Consider the following 22042-nt stretch of genomic DNA (forward strand, 5'->3'; position numbering starts at 1 on the left):
TTCTATGACATTAATCTAAACAAAAATCTAATTGCAAAAATAGCCAAGAGTATTCAGCTCCAGTGTTATGGTAGTGGAATCAGTAGTGATATCAGAAATGTGAAGGTGTAGAGAACAAAAAAAGCCTGAAGCATGAAGAAATAGCAGCCCACTTTCTTTTCTTATGCAAGATATCTAAAGAGATTTAGGTGAACACAGTAGATATATTTCCACAAAATACACCTACAGCTAATCTCATTCAGAATGAGACTGCACAGTATTTTTAAGTAACTGTGTCTATAAAGAAGAAAAGAACAGTTCAGAGTATCACAGTCAGTGAGAAAATAAAGTTATTTTCTATCAGTAAGCTCATTTTTGGTTAAAATTTTCCATTGATATCTTAATTTTTGTACTGTTTCCAGTTTCAGGTAACTGGAACTTGTAACCCGTTTCAGTTACCTGGAAACTACTAGGTGACTAGCAGTCAAAATGTGTTGCTTTTTTACCTAAAAACAAGTGTTTGCTGAAAAGCATAGTCAGTGGTTTTCTTTTATTTTTGTCAAGCAAGCATTTCCCTAGGGGCAGGGTGTGGAGATAGGGGGGCAGGGGGTGGAGGAGGAGCCTGTGCTTTTTATTTAGAAATTCTTTAGCTGAGAATGATCTTAACAAGTCTTTGTGTGATTAGCTGAGCTTTAGAAAGAAAAAGCACGGAAATATAAATGCAAATCCCCACAACATGCTTGCATAAATCCCATAATAATGCATGACTTTATGTCACGCGTTTTTCATCTATAGCCTTGTGGTCTAAGAGCAATCTAGAAGCATCTGCAAATGGAGATGCCTCTGCTTCAGTAATGGATCATAGTCCGTAGCCAAGGTGACACCACGGACACCAAGGGTGGTTGGAAGTCATTGTCTCTATCTTCAGCCACAGAGAAAGGAGTCCAAAATAGTCACCCCTGCTCCCTCTGTGCTCACCGGAGAGAGAAAGTAGACCCTCTAGGTACCTAAAATAGATGTCTCTCTCTCTACTGAGAAATACTAAGAAGTGATTTGATGATCATAGAATCATTAGGGTTGGAAAAGACCTCCAGGATCATCTGGTTCAACAATCACCCTACCACCAATGTCACCCACTAAACCATGACCATGTCCAACCTTTATTTGAACACCCCCAGGGACGGTGACTCCACCACCTCCCTGGACAACTCGTTCCAGGGCCTGACTACTCTTTCTGAGAAGAAATGTCTCCTAATTTCCAATCATAATCACGTCCTACTTATTTTAAAAATAATATCCAAGTACTACATTATGCTATACTATATGCAGGATACAAAGAGAATATTTCTCTGAAATTACCCATGCTCTTCCCTGTAATGACTGGTCTTCTTAAAGAGATTAATCCGTAAGAAGGGTCCAAAAACATAATGGTACTGTAACCGAAGCTATCCAGGAAAAAAAAAAAAAGGTTTTTTTTTTTTTTCCTGAGTAGAAAAAGAGGTCAAAACAATTCTAAATCCAGAGCCACAAAACAAGTCTGCATAATAAACACTGAGGGTATTTTAAAACATCACTACCATTTTAAGTTTCACATTCTTATTGCACGTGAAGTGTAACATTACCTAAATATGCTGTGCATCATTAAATGTGAACATCATTCTAGATTCTAAGCTGTCATTCAGGAAAACACTTAAGCATGTGCTTAAGTGATTGAATTAAACACATGTTTAAAGCTGAGCATGAACAGAGATCGAGTTACGTTTGTACTTAAATACTTCTCTGAATTCTCATCTTAATTATACTGTCATAAAGGCAAATGCATCTGCTAAAATTTCTTAAATTACTTTGGAATCATTCCTGTATGAATAAGCTCCATAGGTACAGCTTCATTTTTTTTTCTTTTTTACAGCTTCAATTTTTTTTCTCCGTCTAGTCATCTGAGAAGTTACACTAAAAATTAGGTTGCCTTGATGGAAGTTAGGATAGAGGTGATTATTTATTTATTTTGGCCACAGCCCTTAGAAAATATAAATATACTCTCAGTAATTCTCTACAGAATTCTTCAAACATGTTAATGGTGGAAACCAAATGTAAAACATTTATGAGAAACATCCTAGAGGACAGCAAATGATTTTCAATCACATTTAAGTTGGTTGGGGTTTGATTTGTTTTAAAGACCCCTGAGAATAAAAAGATCAGTATATAGGTAGGTTATTGAGAAATATATATATATATATATATATTTTAAACAGATTCGATTTAGTTTGCTTATGAAATGCTTATTACATTCCCTGTTCTTCTTCTGAGCCCATAGGGATTTTTCAACCTCGTTAAAGTGTGCCATCTGCTAGAGACATCCATTATAAAATTACAACAACTTAAATTTATGCACTTTTTTTTTTTTTTTAGAGAAACATCAATACCTTGACGTTTAAAGAAAGTATATATATACAAGATAATTTCCCTTGTGAGGAGGACTAGGATCATATGATTACTCCCAACACATTTTCCAGTCCCAAAAAGCGATCTTTTTGCTTGCCCCTCAAAGCATCCAGTACTGGCATTTTCAGAAACATGGCTTTTACAGGATCACAGATGTGCCATGGTATATTTTATTCTGTTTCATTTATATGGTCTTCCAGGAGAGGAAAATAGTACCATATTCACTACAGGGGGTTAGAGAACTTAATCCTGCAATTAACTGGAAGTATTCGTGTTCATATCATTCAAATAGCTAATCCATAGATATATTCCTTTTGGCACAGACTGGCAACAAAGAAATAGATTGAAGTGCTAAATCATGGAACATTCCCTAGTGCTGGTGAATGATGCTGGATGCAATTATCACAGAAGTCTACTGGAAAGTTTAGATGAGATTTTGCTCTCATATTTTAGCCTCCCAGGCTCCATCTTCATTGCTCACAGTTGTACATATGATTCAGTAATTCAAAAATAGAGCAAATAAAGTTTTGGAGACACTGAAGAATGAGAGATGATTCTCAGTTTACCACATGTGATGGTAGCTCTGTCTCATTGTGAAGGAGATATCCCTTCTCAACCTGTTTTCTCTTCACTTGCCTCTCAAAAATGAGATCAGTGAAACTCCACAGAATTATTCTCATGGACAGCAGAAATCAAGAGAACAATTTTGAATGAAAATGACAATCTAGTAACAAAAAAGAAGAAAAGATCTAAGTACACATCTTCATGTATCACTGTGTAAATAGTGATGAAGAAACAAAAGATGTAATGCTGAAAAATAGCAGGTCAAGCAGGCATTACGTGGTTTCAAAGAACGGCTCATCCAGTTTAGGACATCAATATCCTAATACAAAGGGAGTGTACAATCTTTATTCATATAGCTTCTTTGGAATATGGCATTCAAGTTTAGATGTTGTCACCTGGCTTCATCCCGCCTAATTTTAGGAAACTAAGAGATACCTACACTAGCAGTCAGTTATGCCAGGATTCCTTAGGATTACTGGAAAGAGGGAAGTTATAGAGATTAGTTATAGAGAGAAGCAAGTTAGATTAGTTATAGAGAGAAGCAAGCTTCTCAGCCAAGTGCCTGGAATTAGGAGAGAACAGGGTAAGCCTCAGGGTGCATCAGAGGAAGATGTCCAAAAAAATGATATGATGGCTTGCAGGAAAATAATCATGTGGGTTGAAGAAAGGGATCTAATTCAGAAGCAGTTCCTGACAATATTCTGTCTTCAAAACCCAGTCAAGGAGGAAGTTTCTATATCATCATTTGAGAATAACAAAGCATGAGGCAAAGGGAATGCAATAGTAAATATCAGAAGAGTATGTACACCATGGAAAGAGCAATATCTGGTCACACCAACTTAACCCTGGTGAATTAACCTCTCATTTTTGACCCCTGTGCTCCTATGGAGTATTTCCTTTAAGAAATGCATTTTCTTTGTTGTTGCTGTTTTGCTTATGTGTTTTGTTTTGTTTTCCCCTTGAAGGGCCAAGTTTCCTCTGGTCTGTCATTAATTACATTACAGTTCACAGGAATGTATCTACTGCCAAGGGATCCCCTCTACTCCTACACCCTCTTCATGAGTGTTTTTATTCCCCATGGTCATACCCATTCCCAATATTCTCTATTGTCTGTTTAAATTCTGTCTGACCCAATACAGTGGACTTGGGGAATAAGACTGCAGCCTACATTTTTCAGAAGTTTCACTCACTTTGGGGGTACCACCTTCAAACAGCCCCATCTGTGATTTTCACAAGGGTCATTAATCTAAGGCAGACATCAAATTCAGTGGAGTTAAGTTAACGGCACAAGGAAAATGAGGGCATATTGCCTGGCATTCTCTCTCTTGCTTTATTCAATTGGCTCAAGAAACACAAGGATTTCTATTGTTGGTCCTAGGAGTCGAGTTCCACCAGACAATCACAATGGTCTCTTTTATCATCCTGCCCTACAAAGACTTTTGATTGGAAAGTTCCAGTGTCAGCTGCTTTTCCTCATGCAGAAAGTATCTCTTAGCACAGACACCAAAGCAATGTGGCATAAAACATTCACAAAACCCCCAATCCTCAGCAAATCTGAAACAGTTCTCTGCCACCTCTTGGGAATGGAATGTACACCATCATTGTATCAGGTAATGAGGTAATTCAACCTAATCTGCGCAGGCTGTGAAACTCACTTGGTTTTATCAACCCAGAGCGCATGGTACTACTTTGTTACACCTCAGATTCAGCTAAAAAAAAAATATATATATTTAAAAATTTTTCTCACTAATTGGAAAAGAGACTTTAATTCTGTCCTCAGAAATACAAACACATATTTATATACTTACTTCTATTTTAAGATAATTTTTCCCAACTCATTGGATAGAGCAACTAAATGCCAGCCTGATTAGGGAGTTTGAATTTTATATCTAGCTGCACTAGATAATATCAACAAAAGGTGCTCCATCCCCCTGATCATTCCTGTGGCCCTCCTCTGGACCTGCTCCAGCAGAGGAGAAGATCTAAGGGATGAACTACTGTTTGTGTTTGTTCCCACGCACCTGCTTATTGAAAGAAAGTCTCTTAAATCACCAGATGATTCACAGGAATCACAAGATTCCTTATTAAATTCTGGAACTGACATTTTTTCTTCTACCCATGTTTTATGCATAACTTTCCAGCACTATGGTAGAAAACAGTACCCACCAAAACTTGGTAGCAAGGTCACCCCAATTCCAACATGGAAATCGTGCTGGTATATGCGCTTGTGCCCATGAGCCTGTGCTGTGTGAAACAATAGACTCCATCAGCACATCACCCAGGACTAAAAATAATGCTTAGGAAAAAATCTTGGGTAAAACAACAGAACTGAATTCATTGTAAGCTTCATCAGGGTGCAACTGATTTATGCTAGCTCTGCCACACATTTGTGTGGTTTTGAGATGGAAGTTTTAGCCTAATCAAACAGGAGATTATTGTATCATTCCTCAAGACAATCAGAAATTAAAATAGGAAGAAGAGTACAGAAGCGTTGCTTCTTGCTTTTAGGTCCCAGTTTAGTATTATGTTTTCTATGTTATGATAACACTAGTAAGGGGTAACAAGTTTTTTTGTTTTGGTTTGGTTTGGTTTTTTAATGATGTAACACTACTTCATTATGTTTCAGGCATCAAAGCAAACAAAGCAATTTATATTAAAATACCAAAAGTGCACGCAATTATTAGCCTAAGCTAAGGGAGATGTTTAGAAAAGAATACATAGTGAAAAAGTTTCAATTACTTGGTCATATTGTTCTTTCAATATTCAAAGATGAAGTAAAAGCACAGGAATTGTTACTTCTAGAAACAGCCCAGCTCTCTGTACTGTGCTTTACACACTGTTGAGCTAAGCCAGATAAACAAAAACAACACAGCTGCTGCTCATTCTGCTTGATTTCTACTTTTATTTGCTTTGCCCCACCCCTTTCCCAGGTGATTGGTTGGGTGCCAGGTGGGCTTAATGGTATATAAGCCACAGGTGTCCCACCAGAGAGTTCTTTCTGCCTGAGCTGCCCTTTGGGGTTAAGTGCTTTGTTTTTCCTTCAGCTAGTTGTAGGGTTCTTTAGGTGGGCTGATGTGTTTCCAAGTTGAGAGAGGTAAGCATGTCTTTTTGAGATAACAACTAGTAGGATCTTTTAGAGTAAAGCAAGTTATGTAGTAACTGGTGCCTTTACTGTATGCAGCTCTTTTTCAGGTGAGTAATTTTTAGAGCATGCTTATGGGTAGGAAGATGATGGTACTTTGCATGTTTGCTTTGTGGTTCTAGGTCTCTTATGATTTTTGCAGAATTATGGGGCTTACTGTGAATGTGACCTTCTGCCTTCACCTGTATGTCACATATCATCAGAGTTACAACCTTGATGTTAAAGTGATGGAGCAGGGTTTAGGGGAAATGTATCATCCAAGTTTCCTGTGCCAGCGAGTATCTGAAAACAGCAGAAGTAAGCATGTAAGATGTAGCCTTTCTCAGGGCTAGGGACAATTTCTTATATTTCTGGAGCTTTTTTCTGCTGTTTTGCTGGCTGTAGAGTCTTTAGACCTTGTAGCCTTCTAGATTTTAAGTGCTTGGAGTTCCCTTAATAGAGGGATATTTAGCAGAGGTTGTTAGCTAACTTGTTTTTGGGATGTGATGGTGGGGTACACTTCTGTTTTTGGGTTATATTTTAATCTCTAGGTATATCAAGCCATTTGTGTAACTCTCCTGAGGATTCACAAAGAGCTTCAGTATGCACCGTAAGGGGCTTGACCACATAGGTGCAGTATTACTAAGTGACTGAGCAGGGTCACCTTTTTCATCTGTGAAGGATAAGTCTGTGGTTACCCCTGCCAGGGTTGCTGTGCATTCATGTCCTGTTGGCATTTGTGGACCTGAGGGTTTTTTTCTGGCTCTGGTCTCTGTGCTTGAGTCCTCTGCAAGGAGCTGTACTGTTTGTGTGTCCATCACAGATATGACCTTCTCTTTTTCTTCCTTGTAGAAAGAAAATAAAGAAATTATTTTACCCTAAGCACTGCTACAGGCTGGGAGACAAGTGGTTAGAAAACTGCCAGGCAAAGAAGGACCTGGGACTATTGGTTGATAGTCAGCTGAATATGAGCCTGCAGTCAGTGTGCTTAGGTGGCCAAGAAGGCCAACAGCATCCTGGCCTGTATAAGAAGCAGTGTGGCCAGCAGGGCTAGGGAAGTGATTGTCCCCCTGTACTCGGCTCTGGTGAGGCCACACCTTGAGTACTGTGTTCAGTTTTGGGCCCCTTGCTACAAGAAGGACATGGGGGTGCTTGAGAGAGTCCAGAGAAGGGCAATAAAGCTGGTGAGGGGTCTGCAGATCAAGTCTTACGAGGAGTGGCTGAGGGAGCTGGGCTTGTTCAGCCTGGAGAAGAGGAGGCTCAGGGGTGACCTTATTGCTCTCTATAGGTACCTTAAAGGAGGCTGTAGTGAGGTGGGGATTGGTCTATTCTGCCATGTGCTTGGTGATATGATGAGAGGGAATGGGCTAAAGTTGTGCCAGGGGAGGTTTAGGTTGGATGTTTGGAAGAACTTCTTTACTGAAAGGGTTGTAAGGCATTGGAATGGTCTGCCCAGGGAAGTGGTTGAGTCACCATCCCTGGAGGTCTTTAAAAGACATTTAGATGTTGAGCTTAGTGATATGGTTTAGCAAAGGACTTGTTAGTGTTAGGTCAGAGGTTGGACTAGGTGATCTTGGAGGTCTCTTCCAACCTAGATGATTCTGTGTGTCAAACTGAGGTGTCTGGCACACTTTTCAGTGAAGCCAAGTACTTTTTAAAGCTTGTATTTGGAAGTGTTTTTGTCACTTATGGATTATGGACAATCAGGTGTTAGTGTAGTATTAGTATGCCACACATAAGTATAATAAGTATTAGTGTGGCATGAGAGGGTTATTCTATGGACATGAGCTACACAGATCTCAGATTAGACTCTGAGAAGACACAAATAGCAATGGTCTGGTAGGTACCTGGTTATTTATCTCATACTCTGCCAGTTGCTACCAGCATTAAGAGTCAGAAAAAGAAATATAGGTAAAAATATTCAGGGAGGATCTCTTCATTCAAATAGGATGTTATCACAAGCACTAGATGCTGGAGTTGGTGCTCCTCTGCCCTCACTGTTGCCTCTGGGTGAGATGTCCAAGCTAAGGACAGTCTTCTCCTTTGCAACAAAGGGAGAGCAAGAGGCCCATGTCCTCCTAGGGCTATATGAGGGACAATTGTCCTTTGGAGCTGCCTCCTTCTCCCCACTGAAGCAAGACTGGCTGAGTAGTTCAGGCATATCCTTAGTATGTTATAACAACTTTTAATGAGATTGATCATTTCATGGTTTTCCTATTTTCTAGTGTCATCTTAAATGCCTTTCAGTACCATAATTAAATATGTGCTGAACACATTCTTCAAGAGTGCTTTACTTTTGTCTTATTTAACATTAGTTTTAAACACTTTCTTAAACAGAAATGTTTCCTTGAATTATGGCTATGCTGACACATACTCACTGATGTTAATAGGCTTTCTACTGGCTTCCATTGGTATTGAACTATGGTTTTTGCAAACTTTCATGTTGATACTATCTTTTACTGACATTTATGTTTAATGTCCAACAAGCTAGAAATTTCAGTGTCTTGGAAACTTGTGTTTCCATAATCCCCCTTCAGCTTTTTCTCAAGTAAATCACCCCTCTGGCTTTGAATGGAGTGCTGTAGAACATCAGGGGTAAAAATATCTCCTTTGCCTGCCCTTGCCACAATGTACTTTTAAATTTAGGAGTGCACAGAGATCTGGTGCACAGGTGAGATCCTTCTCACTAATTTTAGCAATCTGAAAGTTATGCACCTAGTCTACACTAGTTGTTGCAGTCCATCTAAAACCAGTACAGAGAGACAGGAACTTGACCACACCACAGAGTAGGTAAAATAGAATTATTTTCTGGGGTAGCTGCTTGTCACCAGCAACTAAAACAGTCTAGAAAATGAATTTAGGCTATATGCCTGATTTCTGAATAGCTATGGTACACAAGATGAACTCTTGTGTAGGCATCTACCTGTCTCTACTGGGTGTAGAAAGAGCTGTGATCTTTCTGCCCTGGATAATAAAGAGCTTGAGTTGCTTTTTGAGCTTCAATGCCACATTAGTGGTTTAAATTCATCTTAGGCACAAAGGTGAATCACCTGAATAAAACTCCAAATGTATAAAAAAAAAAAAAGGGGGATTAAAATCAAGCATAATTGTGTTGATTAGATCAAAAGCCAGTGTGGTTTTATGCATCTTATTCCCAGTGATGGCTTTAAGAACAGAAACCACAGACTTCACAATTTTGTTTTATAGCAGAAAGTTTTTCCTCAGCACTGTTGGTGACTCCGCACTCAAATTACCATATTTCAATATATGACCCAATGTAATTAGGGCAATAGTTTTCTTAGCTGGTTGTTACTTCTATGTTGTAGCTGAGTCTCTAGGACAAGTAATTTATTTCAAGTGAGGAGAGTCTGCCCTCTTTTTGGTACTAAATGGCTCATGTTGTAGCTGTTACTTGGAGCAACAGATATTGGGAGACTATGGGCTGATCTTCAGAGAGCTCTTTCCTGCCAAATTCCTGCTTTTCTGCAATGGCAGATGCTTGCATTTTAAGACCTAGGTTATTTCATGAGTTTTTGTATTTAATGGCACTTTCTGTGCTTGCATAGTGCATGTGGGAGTTTTCCAGAAGATCTTAATGATGAAATTAATCTCTCCTAACTTTAATCATGTACAGCTCTGTGTATAATCTCAATTTGTTGTCCTTGGCTCCCTTTCTCATCAACACAGAAACAGGAGAACATGAAGGAGAGATTTCAAAACCTATTTCCAACTCCTACCTCAGGGTGGGAGGAAGCACCCCCTGGACTCTGAGGTTCAGCCTGGACAAGTGTCATAGCTTGGATGCCTTGTTTTTAAATAGCTAATGTTAGGAAAGGTGCATTCTTGCACACATCTTTACACAGCAAATCAGACTGGCTACTGAATAGGACTTGGGAAATACAGAAAATTGTATAGGTATTTTCTTTCCTATAGGGAGTTATGTCTTGACTCTCTCCTGATAGATACATGGGGTGCAGAAACATCAAGCATACATGGATGGAAGGATAAGTGGTTGAGAAAAGACACCCCTACATGAGGGGTGGCAGAGGAGGAGTGGGAAGAAATACCATGGAGCATAGAAAGTGCAATGTAAAAAGGAAGGAAAAGCAGCTGCAGACCTACCACTTTCTGCCTGGTTATTACAGACTCAGTTTTGGCTGGCCGTTTTGGGAGCTATATCCTGTCTCAGAGTAATGGTGCACTGGAGCAGTGTAGGAAAGCTACAAGCTATGATGTCCTCCTCACTGTCTCCACTGAAGGCCATGGGACAATAATATGGGACCTCAAGCAGGTTAGGGTCCCAATGTTGATGCACAGCTCTGATACAACTCAGTATGGGTCCACTGCAGGACCTTGGCAGTGGGAGGCTTGAGTACTGCCTTTCCCAGGTCAAAGACTGTTTGATCTATACCTTGATTTTCAAATTTTCATTCCAACAGGAAAAACACCTGATATTTTCATCTGCAGAGTCAGCCCAGGCAATTCCATTACCTTATTAAAAATGGTTTGATGTAAAATCGCTCCTCAATGCTCATACCAGTTTCTAAGTGGATGCAAAATATCATGCAAATTAGGTAATTAACTAGGTTTTGCTTCATTAATAGATAAATCAGTGCAATAAGAGTCTTCCTAAATACTAGCTATGCATTTTTCCAGAAACAGGACATCTAATGCAATTATTTTTATTAGATCTTTTGTATGTGATCACAGAGCATGAAAAGGAATTAGAGATCCATGTTTACAATTATTAAAGAATCCTTCTAGCCTATTTATTTCATTTTTCTCAAAATAGAAAGCAATGCTGCTATTGTAATTCATTAATTATCAGACATTTTCATATACCATTTTATTCCTACCTTCAGTTTGTTCCTATTTGTAATGGAGTTAAGGGTATGCTGGAAGGACAAAGTCAAAGATGAAAATTATGTTAAAATACACAGGTGAGCAAAGAATCCATATACTGTATATTATTCTGTATTTTTTGAATATTCTATTTAAAACAAGGATGAGCGAATTGCAGATTTGAGTGTAGACCCTTTCATGGAACTGACATTCCTTCTGAAAGAAAACCCACTAATATTTTTAACTCATCTGTGTTCCATCCACTGCCAGGCCTGCCCCAAAATATCTGATCACTTCAAAAGTTACCAATTATACATATTTTTGTACTCTTTGTACATTACATTGTACAAAAACTGCTTGTAGAGGGTAATAGTATTTCAATTATGCCATAATTGTGAAGTGGTTTCTGCAAAATTATAGGCTCAAATGCTTCTTTATAAGATCTATGCCACAAACTGTGCTTATTAAGCACAAAGGAAGTAGAATTCCATCACATAGATGACTGTCAGTTATGTGAAAAATGGGCAAGGAAAGTATCTCAAACAGCAATATAGCTGTTATTCTCTCATCATAACTATGGTGTAATTACAGTAGCTGTTTCTGAGAATATATCACACTTTTTATTCCTTCAGAGTAGAAATTGTGTAGGAAGATATTAAAAATTTTAACTAACACAAGGAAGTAACTTAAGTCATTAAAACTTCACCAGAACAGAGAGAAGATTCAGAGTGTGTTGTTGTTTCTTTTTGGGTGTTTTTTCTTTTCTTCTATCCTGAAACTCATGAGCTCACTTCAGTAGCGTAGCTTTTCTATTGAAGGATTCCTTTCCACCTAGCTTATTTCTTCCCACATTTTCTCCACACTATGTAAGTCTTCCATTCTTGTGCAAGAAGGTTCTATTGGTGGAAGGTGCTCACATTTTCTTGTTTTATTCCAGGCTCACCTCTCAGATCAAAAACCTCATGTTCAGTAATTTTCTAAGGTTAACCTTATCAGCTACTCAATCAAACATGTTTAAAGAAGAAAATCTTGTTTTAAGTAATCCATATTTAAGTGATAATTTCAGAGCTTTTGCTTACCTAAATACATTGCAGTCCTGAAGGGCCAAACAGGGTAAAGCTTTACCAACAGTCCTGCAAACAGGGCTGCTCTTTGCCAGACCCAGATATAAAATGTGGGGCTCTTCACAAAAGAACTACACAACCCAGGAGCAGCCTGTAAAACAGCCTGCTGGGCTTTTCTGGCAGTTAGTGTCTTTTCTGTAAAGTGCATGACAGCTAAACTGTCTATTAAGAATATGCCAAATCAATAGCACTTTGGTAACCATGCAAGTGTGTAGCTGAGCCTCATCTTGCTTGTGGCTTTGGATGCACTTACTTCTGAGATGCAAAAAAAGTTCTCTTACAGACTGATGCTCAGGCCTTATATCTTTAAATGAATTTTATTCCTATAACACAACATTTCTGGTAAGAATTTAAAATTTTTCTACTCACAGGTGTGACAGTATATATTCTTTCAGTGTGAGTCTCCTCAGGACTTTGCTGATCTTACATCCCAGTCAAGATTAATTATGCTGTGACTTCAGCTAGATTTTTTCAAGAGAAGGATGTTAATTTCAGCTAGGGTTTATTTGCTACTGCTGCTGATACTTCTCTGGTAAAGTTGCCAGCAATTCTGCTGGCACCATGGCTGACACACAGCCTGTTCACTTATCTGACTTCACTTCACTGACTATCACTTCACTGAGCAATAGAAAATTTACTCCTTTTTCCTTCAAGAGGTATTTCTAGTAAGTCTCTGATCTTCCAAAAAGTACCTTCTTTAGGATGTCAAATACATATTTTCTCACTACAAACCAACAATATATGTATAATATATATTTATATATTAAGTATATATAAAAATATATATTTCTAGCAGTAAAATACAAGCATGTTCTAGTCAAGCATTCAGAAGTGTCTGCTACAAGGAGCTGTCTTCTTTCATGTTGTACTTCTCTGTTCTCTCTAGGACCGCACCTGTAAGCCCCTCCTGGCCCAAACATCACAGAGCAGGAAGGGCAGAGAGGTTCTGAAAAGCCACCCAATGTGGAGCTCTTCAGAGCTCCCTCCTGTCAATGGAGGTTCCTACAGCAAACACTGACTGCCTGTGACAGGAGAAGAGAGGGTCTGAGGGACAAAAACTAAGAGCTGAATACTGCCTGAAGGAAAATATGGGCAGACCCAGTTAGGCTGTTAGTAACACAGCTTCTGGTGTGCATGACAGAACTTCACCCATCAAAAGCCAAGAAGTGAAGTGCAGATGAATATTGTAGCCTGGTTTATTTTACCACTGCATTCTCTGAAGAACAATGAGAGAAGGTTGAGAGATCTGGGGTGGTCCAGCATGGAGAAGAGAAGGCTCCAGGGAGACCTCAGAGCGGCCTTCCAGTACCTAAAGGGGGCCTCCAGGAAAGCTGGGCAAGGACTCTTTGTCAGGGATGCAGTGATAAGGGATAAAAGAGGGTAGGTATGTTAGATATCAGGAAGAAATTCTTTACTATGAGGGTGGTGAGGCACTGGCACAGGTTGCCCAGAGAAGCTGTGGCTGCCCCATCCCTGTCAGTGCTCAAAGCCAGGTTGGCTGGTTCTTTGAGCAACCTGGTCTGGTGGGAGGTGTCCCTGCCTATGGCAGGGAGGTTGGAAATGGATGCTCTTTGGGTCATTCCAAAACACAAACACTGATTCTATATATTCCAACAATATAGAAAAAGGTTCCAGGATGCTCAGAGCTGAGGCCTTTCTAGTCAGTGTGGTCCTTCGGTGCTCCTTACCCAGCTACACTGCAGAGCTGTGCTTTCACAGATTCCAGGGGCTGGAGTGAGAAGCTGCTACAAACCAGTACCTGGGCAATCTGGCAGCACATATTGCATGGTTCATGGGATGGCACTGGAAGCAAATTCCCCTCGTAGCTTTACTTGCTGCTTGGATCCTCTGATGCTCTGTGCAGAGAAGTCGAGGACTTAGTTACCATTGAGAAGATTATTGTGTTCTTCTGTTTAAAGAACAGTTATTAGATATGAGGAGGCAGCAAGAAAACTGTAGATTATGGTTGCACAAAGTCACCTTGTCTGGGGATTATCAGTACAGGCAGCATTTCCATACAAGGATGCTGCCTCTAAGAACAAGAGGTGGTGGGGAAACATTGTTATCCTGAATTTTTTAGGAACACAGAGAGGAGACCTACAAAGTGGTTAGAGGAAGCTTGTGTTCATTTGTCATATGCCTGATTCAAATAAGAATCAAACTCTACAGCTAGAAACAAAGATCACAGTTTGAGGCTAAAAAGAAAAGGGCATGTAGTATTGTAGGAATAAAGGATGAAAGAACATTTTATGAACTACTTGGACCACAGGAAGCATGGAATGTTGGAGGCAAAAACAGGATGGCAGAAAAATGTATGATTAGGTGAATGTGAGGAAGTAGTCAAATGATATGGCAATATCTCAGCAGCAAATAAAAATGCACATATTGGGGGAAAAAAAGGAAAAAGCAATAGAACTGTTTTATTTCCATTTTCCTTAAAAATCACTGTCTTCTGTTAACATTTCTAAACACAGATTGCATAAAGCAGCACTTCCTGATTTCCAGGAAGTGCTAGGTTCACAAATGATTTGGTATTGCTTTAGTCTGTAAAGCTGGAAATCAAGTAACCAGAAATGATTTAAAGAATGCAAGCTACCAAGGAAAGCCAAAAATGTGTAGCTGTTATGAGAGAAAGCTTTAAGAGATCTATTTCTTCCTTATGTTACCATCTGAGACACTGGATATGGCTTTTATGCTGTTATGAAATTCAGATCATGATTATCAGAAAACAGTGAGTGTGTTAAGAAGCAAGAGCTACAACCCAGATCAAGAATTTGAATTTTAGCTCTTACCATGACTTCTTACTTCACTGTATTCCATAAAGCCAAAATTCTCGTCCTTGTCATCTACCATAGCAGTGTGAAAGGAATTACGGTTGTGACCAGCTTCATTGAATTGCTGCCAGTTTGTATTGGAAAGAGACAAAAAGGGGTGTCAAAGAACGGAGGAGGTGAAAAACTAATCATGATCTTCATCTGAAGAGACAGAGTACAGCAATTACTAACCACTGAAACTAGCTTTCATGCCTAGACAAAGGGAAAGATAAGTACTAAAGAGGAATACTGTTATCAAGGTACTAGACAAGGGAACTAGACGAAATTAATCTCTTTGCTGAGAGGTGACACATGATTCAAGAGATGTATGAGCATTTCACTGGTTCTCTGCTGGGACTCCACCCTAGCCACAAGGTAGTTAACACTGGATGGATTTATAGAAGAGAAATGTTAAGAACAATGTGTGGATGGAAGTAACTGGAGAACAGAAGCTAGTGGAAGAGAAGCATTGTCTTGATTTGAGAAAATCCCTTTGATCTCCTACCTAGACAGTACTACCATTATATCAGTTCAAGGAAAATGTGATCAAAGGTCAGTGAGCCATATGAATAATGACATTTCCAGAATTTTTGAGGGCATTGGACCTGTTTGAATAAAAAGACATGTAGGCCTACAAGAGTTTTCCAGATGAGTCACAGCTGCACCGAAAAGACTAAAAACTAGAATTGTTCTAGGAAAAATAAACCAAAAAAAAGTTTAGAAACCTCTATGTATATCAAATAAGTAAGTGGAGCTCGAACACTTATTAAAATATATTAAGAAGAAAGGTTTTAGAAGTGATTTTGGATTTCTGATATATTCCTTGTAAGGTGATGGTTCTCCAAAGAGAACAAAGAAATAGTGTCTAGCACACAATATACAGTAAATTTGAGTGTAATGTAAAGCTGCAGACCACTGAAGAAAGCACAAAGGTGTAAAAGCATGTTATCCAAGACATAAAAACAAGTCCAAAAGGATCATAGAATTAAGAAGAAATCATCAGCACAAACATTGTATTTCTTCCAGTGAACAAATCCAGTTTTCTGGTCTATTTTTAGTACTTAAGAAAGGGCTAAAAGTGTCATCCAAACTTCTTCTCACCATTGACTAAAGGAGTATGTGGAGACCAGCTCAGCTATGGGTACTGCTTACACTACAGAAATCTACATCTGATCAGGTGAATCAATTCAAAATGCTAATTAGCATCTTACTAATGTTGTTCACCAAATTGTCACCTTCCTGTTCCTTCTCTAACACATTTTCATTCTTCCATGTTAACAACAGCAGTACTCTGGGAATTTATGTTCAGTGCATGATCTTCTATGATATCATTGTTCTTGTTTTCAGGACACAATTCCTCATCTTTCAAATGTGAATAGTTTCTTTGTTTCTAGATGCGTAATCTAGCACTTATCTGTGATGAAGCACGTGTTGACAAAAGGAAGCCTGCCTGATGTTGTGGGATGCATTATTATTATCTGCCAAATTATGCATTATCTGAGAGTTTTGCTACTATTGATTTTTTTCACACCAGAACACAGAGAAAGAAATTCCTTTTGGCCTGATTAATAATGTCTTCCCAGGAGGAAGAGTGTACAATTGCAAATTAATATTTCATGATTACATTTAATAGAAGCTACAGTGATTTAATATAGTACAAACACACGCATGTATCAAAATGTGCAGAAGTAAATCAAATTGCCATTATCTCAATATGCTACAGCAGCATAGTTTCTTTTCATGTGCAAATTTGTAGATTCATTTTTAAAAATCAGGTGTGTCTGATAAGGCTTATTTTCTGTGATATCAAGGGAATTATTACTGCACCATTTAAAAGCCCATTTTATGGCATATTTACTGATTTTTCCAGATAAATATTTGATCTAAGGTGTTAAAATGTTTGTTGTCATCTTATTCAATATTAAGATTTTTAGGAGACAATTTATTTTTTTTACTTAAACCTTTTATATATTCCTGTAATTTTACAATTTAAAAAGAAAAAGGAATCCCTGGAAATTTTTAATTCTTCATTTCCTCATATACTAATTTTTTTTCCAATTTGTTTTCTTTCACTCTTCTCAATGGGTGGGAAAAAATGAAAGAAAAAAAATGTTTTAGAATGGAAAGTAAAGAATTTAAACATTATGATAACTGGAAACAGATATCTTTTAGATATCTTTTTATTTCTTTCTCAAGGAAAAAATGTTTCTTAAACTTGGAACAGCTACATTTTTTACTATCTTTTTTCAAAGGAGTTTTTGAGAAATAACAGTCTAAATTTGCTAACTTTTGGTGAACCTGAATCCACAGTTCTCTGAGGACTCTTTGAAACATAAATCCAAATGCTTGTGAGAGTCACAAAATGATAAATATTTTTAAATTGTTTGTTGGCCTTCAAGCAATTCTTATGTGTAGATAAAGCTCATATAACCCTCAGTAACTTTGTACTAATCCAGATAACAGATAACAAGGGTCAGTTTGGATTTACTGACTACAGAGGTTAATCAGGGGCTTTAGAATTCTGTTAAGGTCTTGGAGAGGCTTGAGCAATTACCTTGTGATGTTGCTCCATGATGCCTTTGGCTACTTATCTATTGTCAACTAAATTTTAAGTTAGCTATAAATGTTTAAGTTCCACATATGTTTCTAGATTACAGTGATGGTTTGTCTATTGTTCTGTGTTTTTTGGGGGGAGTTTTTTTTTAAGTAACTCAAATAAGGAAATTGGTAATTCTGTATCATTGGTAGAAAAACCTGTGCATAATATGGGTGCTATGGCTTTTGAGTAGCAAAATCCTTGAATGAAAATCTGTTGCGAGCTGCTAGCTGCAGTTATTATCTGTGGATCCTTGAACCAAGGGAACAGTCCAGGAACTGTGAGCTTTCCCTGTCCTCTCTGTTTTCCAAGAAATCTGTTACCAGCCATTGCCAGAGATAGGGCATTCAATTAGATGAATCTATAGCCTGGCCTGGCAGAGTCATTCTTAGATTCGTTGTCCTTATGACAGGAGAAATGACCCTTGAGTTTAGATCAGATGCACAAATTTTAGAAACATCATCTGGGATGATACTCATCTACTGTGTTTCAGATCTAAGACATTGTAACATGGAGACTTTGCAGTCCCAAGAAGCTGGATTCAATGATCTAAAGCTTCCTTTGAATTTTACCCATTATGCCATACGCCAAACTCAATAGAGGGGTATTAGGCTAAAATTTATCATCCTGAGATATGTCATTGTTATTTTTTCATATGAAGTTAAATCAAGTCATCTCCATGGGAAAAGAAAGATCATCCCTAACAAAATCAGACTAACTTTGTTGATAAGGGACCTCCAGTATCACCATATAATCCACTTCCCATTCAAGTGATCACTGGATCAGTGACCCTGTCATGGACACCATTTACACAAAAGTCATAGAAGAACCTCATCTGCAAGTATTGCTCTGTTTTTCAACAGTTTTGCAGTACACTGTCAGGTCCCAGTGAAGTGATATACAAATGTGACAGGGTTGGGTAAAAGAGGCCACAAAAGACAAGCAAAAGTCTCCTGAAGGACTGAAAATACTCTAAAAGCTAATAAAATGTCTTTTCCAGCTTGTGAATGAATGTCTCAAGTGGATGAGGTTTAATGATTTCATTGCTGTGAAAGCTGAATCATGACTGCTTACTGCATATATGTATATATAACTTTCGTTTATACTATATATATAAGAAAGAGGATCGATATTTTTGCCTTTTTCCTTTTTGCCTCTTTTTCGGTATGCATTTGTGTTTTTTGTTTTGTCCTTGACTACCTATTATTTTTGTACTTCCTGACCAATTTCAAAAATTACAGCAGGGCAGAAGACATTTTAATCATAAAAACTTTCTATATTTTTTGGGGGAAATAGTCTGTAAAGAAATCTTATTACTTCCCCCCAGGGAAAGTATAAGTACATTAGAGGTCACAATCCACATAAGAGAGATCTTTTGAGACTTCCTTCGTTAGCTGCATTGTTCAGAATTTGGTATCAAATAACCTGAGAAAGAGGTAGAACATCTGTATCTATGATTATAAAGCCTTCTCTCCTTCATACCAAGGTTATTCATTTAAAAGCTGGCTAACAGTTCTCACTGTTTCTTAGCTCTGATGGAAGAGATGTTGAAAGCCAACATAAAGATAAAGGATTACAAAAGGTACTGAGCTGTACTCTTGCATAGAGATAAGGACTAGGTTAGTCCAGAACCTCTCTTGCTTTTAAAAGTGGTGCCTTGAAGTTGATTGGCAGTGTGAAGTGGGTGGTATTTGCACTGTTTTTGACTAGCATAATCAGTTCTTATTAACCCCAACATCCCAATTTCTGGTAATGCTTTCAGCAGTGTGGCTAGCAGCTCTCCTTTGGGGTCTTCCCTTACAGCTGCTCCCATGAGAAGATTGTGCATTAGAAAAGTTTTGGTTTTGTTCTTCATGCACTTTCTTCTTGCTGTGCTATCTGCTCCAAGCACAAACAGCTTTTTGTTCCCAGGGTTCTGTCTAGTTTCAAAAGGTTTAAAATGCCTTAATCAAAAGCTTCATGCTAGGCTGTTCTAAAAGTCACTGCAAAAGGACAAAAGCTTCAGTGCTCTGCACCAGGTATACAGAACATCTCTCTGCATTCTTCTCCTGCAACTCTGTATCCTCCCTTGAGGATAATAATTTCTCCAAAATAATAGTAGAAATATCAACTAGAAATGTAAAGAAGCAGAAAATTTCATCATCTAGGGTCTCACAGGGTGTGCAGCAATCTGCTGTTTGGTCCTCTTCATAAAGCAATGCAAGTGCTCCCTCTAGTAGGTTATACCTGCTGTTTCTGAATTTATGTAAAGTTTGTCATTTGACATACTACTGATTGGTCTTATGGTTGTGCTAGCAAACAAAGGAGTTTAGAATGCAAGGGGGTCTGTTCTGATCCTCCTGACTCAATGGGAGGGTCTCCTGGGCAAATGTATTTAACCCTATCTTCTGTGCAGTAGATAACTGGGTTTACCTTGCCATTGAGCCTTAAGTCACTATTTTATTTACAATCAAACTTTGTTAAATCATTATGTTATGTCAATAAAATATATCACTGCTTCTTTCTAATGAATGAAGTTCATTACTCCTCCTACAACAGGTTCATCATGGCTGTGCTAGCAAAATGGTTTTCTCCATAAGCAAGGTATCAACAGTGATTGAGTTCAAACACCAGGAAAAGCTACAACATTTAAAATCTCCATTGCAGATTTGTTTGAATATGGGTAGGGATGTATAGGATAGGCAGGTCTAAGTGGCATATCAGGCTGTAAAGAAATACTTCGCTTCCTTGGACTTTAGGTGTAAGGTATGAGCATAAAATTCCGGACTGCTGAAATACTGCAGCTGCCTGCAGGGAAATGCAATGAGAACATGTCAGGATGCAGTTATGGATTCTCAGGGAAGACAATGATTTAGAGACTGCCAAGCCATGTAATGTGGTCATTGCATTCACCAGTCAAATGCAGCCACATCTGAGTAAAAACCAGCAGCTGCTTAACACTGCTGCACAGAGCTACACCTGCACAGTGCTCCTAGTCTCCATGGGTGTGGAATTTGAAGATGATAGAAATGAAATTATCCACACTGAAATTCAGCCAAGGCACTGAGTATGGTATCCTCACTCTGGCAGAACAAAAATGAAAGTGCATCTCTAGTGATCCAAAGCTGCAAAGGCCTGAGTTTTTTGTCTTACTCACTTGGTACCACATGCAGCCCTGTGCTGACACCCATCACTGGTACAACCCTCAGCACCACTGTGAGCATCCAAAATAGCATGTCCTTCCTCATCTTGCAGTTAGCCAAGCGTGGATGAAACATTGCCTGCTTCACCACATCCAGCAGCATTAACACATGGAAAGTCACAGCTGCAGGAGCTGCGTATACCTTTGAAGGCCAGTAACACAGAGTTATGCCAATGATACAGCAGATATCTGTTGAACAAGCAGGCGGCTGCTGCTATTATTTGTTACCACTCATGGAAGAATGAGCCTGGAGGCAGTGTGGCTTCAGCATGCAGTATGTAACTGCAGGCAGTTGTCCCACTGGAGACAAGAAGTCGTTTCATGGGAAAAAAATGGACTACAAAAAGGATCAGAAATTGAAGAAAAAAATGAATTATTAAAACCTTGACTAGCTAGTGGTTGCACAATGGAGAACATATAAATGATAAAATATCAAATAAAGTCGTCTTCGTTGGTTTTGCATTTGCAACAGATTTTTCAAGCTTTTCGTTCTGTACAAAGTTTTTATATTGCAATGAAAGTAGCAGATAAATAATGATTTAAAATGTTTAGCAAATGGTCCATTCGGTTCTGTATCCTGTTCCTGACTCTTCAGGGGAAAATTATCAGACAGAAAGAGGGCAGCTATGGGAAAATTTCCTCACAAGTGAAATTTCCTTGTGACCATTTTTGAACTGGGCTTTTGAACTCGGTCATTAATTTTTATACTTCTTCCTTACTATTACTTTTTACTGTTGCAATATTATTCAAAATAACAAATTTTAATTAGCTGTGTAACAATCCAACCTTTTCCAAATCAGGCTGAATTTTTGGTCATAACTATTTTGCAGTGGTGAGTTCCAGGGGCTGATTGCACATAAGATGTATTTCAGGGAAAGGTAAATGCATTTGCTGCCTTTCATTTTCACTTAAAAAATGGAAGCTCAACCTTGTGTTTTCCTACGAATGAACAAGGTACCTGTGGAGAACAGACAGTGTGCTTGACAGAGCACAGAATCACTCACTCTATGCTGCCTCAGGCAGCAGAGCCCACCTTTCCTGCCCATCTTGAAATAAAGGACAATGCAAAATTACATTTTTCCTCCACACACCAACAACACAGGGCATATCCTTCTGAAGCTCAGCCTATCCCACTTTTTTTTTTTCCCATGGATCCACAATGTTCCAACAAAAACCAGAAGTCACCATGGATGGATGGAGTTCACAAGAAAGTATGAGCCATGGTAAAATATCCAGGAAAAAATATCTGGTAGGAAATGATAACCATGCTAAAATATGCATGGCCCTACATATAAAATATCCTGAAAGTATTTGCAAATGCATATATGCTGTGAAAAATTACTCTCCATGGTCAGGCCAGACAGACTGAAGTTATAGGCA

The 22042-nt window shown here is 38.5% G+C and overlaps 1 protein-coding gene and 1 long non-coding RNA gene across 3 annotated transcripts in view; one reads left to right on the forward strand and one right to left on the reverse strand.

Annotated features, from left to right (window-relative positions):
• Positions 1–22042, reverse strand: part of PTCHD4 (patched domain containing 4) — a 95365-nt gene that overhangs the window by 38679 nt on the left and 34644 nt on the right. The gene's annotated exons all lie outside the window — the stretch shown is intronic.
• On the forward strand, positions 5991–21213 carry LOC121068792. The gene is made up of 3 exons (XR_005819094.1): positions 5991–6079; positions 10969–11046; positions 20020–21213. It is a non-coding gene; the product is annotated as an uncharacterized LOC121068792 (long non-coding RNA).

The sequence above is a fragment of the Cygnus olor genome, chromosome 3, assembly GCF_009769625.2.
Source record: "Cygnus olor isolate bCygOlo1 chromosome 3, bCygOlo1.pri.v2, whole genome shotgun sequence".
NCBI classification, from domain to species: Eukaryota; Metazoa; Chordata; class Aves; order Anseriformes; family Anatidae; genus Cygnus; species Cygnus olor.